This window comes from Tiliqua scincoides, chromosome 4 (assembly GCF_035046505.1).
Source record: "Tiliqua scincoides isolate rTilSci1 chromosome 4, rTilSci1.hap2, whole genome shotgun sequence".
Classification (NCBI taxonomy): domain Eukaryota; kingdom Metazoa; phylum Chordata; class Lepidosauria; order Squamata; family Scincidae; genus Tiliqua; species Tiliqua scincoides.
Genome location: NC_089824.1, coordinates 128,930,629 through 128,931,983, shown reverse-complemented (window position 1 = coordinate 128,931,983; position 1,355 = coordinate 128,930,629). Strand labels below are relative to the sequence as shown.

The window sequence follows — 1,355 nt, the reverse complement described above, 5'->3', positions numbered from 1 at the left end:
GTGGCTATAATGGTGATTGGGCAGCAGTGCTCCCCCCAAGTAGCAACTTGTTTAACCCTTGATGCACATAGCGTAATCTGCCCTGTCAGTTTCGTGAACCAACAAAAATTGGATCACAACTGACTGGTGGGTCCTGGATTTATTTAAAAAAAAAAATACAAAAACTTGCAGAGAAATTACACCACACACATTTTGACCTTTACGCAATCAGACAAAACTAAAATAAAAGAACAGACTGTATCACATCTCTACTCCGGGCCTTTTCTCCCTCAAACTGCTTGCCATTTACAGGGTTTAAAACTCTGTCTTGCCACATAGGCTGCATTTCCCCTCAGAGCTGGCTCAAACCATTTTGCTGACCCAAGTGGAAATTCATCTTATGCTTTCTGCCCCTCTAAATCTTGCTGTATGTGGCAGGGCAGACATTTGCATTTTCCTCCTTAATAAGGGTCTTTTTGCTATCCAAACAAGTGGCACATCAGCATCTTGTCAGACTGAAACTGAATTCAGGTGCAGGAGCTACACCTGTTCCACACCAATCAGATTGTATTTATTAGACTCAAGTAAAATGTTCCCTGTGGGCCACCCCAGGAGGAGGTGAAATGGAAATTGGAGTGAAGAGGCAGCCTTACCACCAGCACTGCTTCTGGTGACTAATGGTGACTTCGGGTGACCCATTTTTGACCCAAAGTGACATTTCCTAGAGGAGCATTCTTCCTTTGAAAAAAGGGAGGGGGTGTCATCTCCTGCCAGAGGAATGCTATTGCCATCGGTTGGTTGGCAACCTTCAGTCTCGAAAGACTATGGTAGAAGCCTACAGCACCCGGTATTCCCAGGCAGTCTCCCATCCAAGTACTAACCAGGCCTGACCCTGCTTAGCTTCCAAGATCAGATGAGATTGGGTATGTGCAGGGTAAAGTCTAAAGTTACTATCATTGTGCTGGCAAAAGACAAAGGAACAGTTAAAAATATATGCCAGCTTCATTACTCCTTTAACCCCCATACCCGCCCTCAAAATTCACCTAACAGTTCTTGGAAAATGTATGGTTCAGCCCTTTACCATGGAACATCTAATCAAAGGGGAGGCCTGGACCGTGGGGAACGGTTTAATTGTCCTCTTATCCAGTGCTGACAAGACTTATTATTGATCCCACTGTGTCCTGCGTAGGTTGATCCTTAGCCTGGAATTTCAGTGTTGTTCCACACCAAGCAGCAGCCTAGACTGCCTATTAGGTAGACTTGACCCTCCTTTGCTCACTTGGAAGCATCAAAGTCACAGCCACTGGTCTCACTGGTCTCACAAAGTTCTGCCACTGGTCTCACTAGGAAAAATGCCTTTGGGGTGAAAGCAGGTT

General features: G+C 45.4%; 1 pseudogene; it reads right to left on the bottom strand.

Moving 5' to 3' along the window:
* Window positions 1-811: 811 nt before the first annotated feature.
* On the bottom strand, window positions 812-928 carry LOC136650675 (5S ribosomal RNA; annotated as a pseudogene).
* Between the last annotated feature and the right edge of the window lie 427 nt (window positions 929-1,355).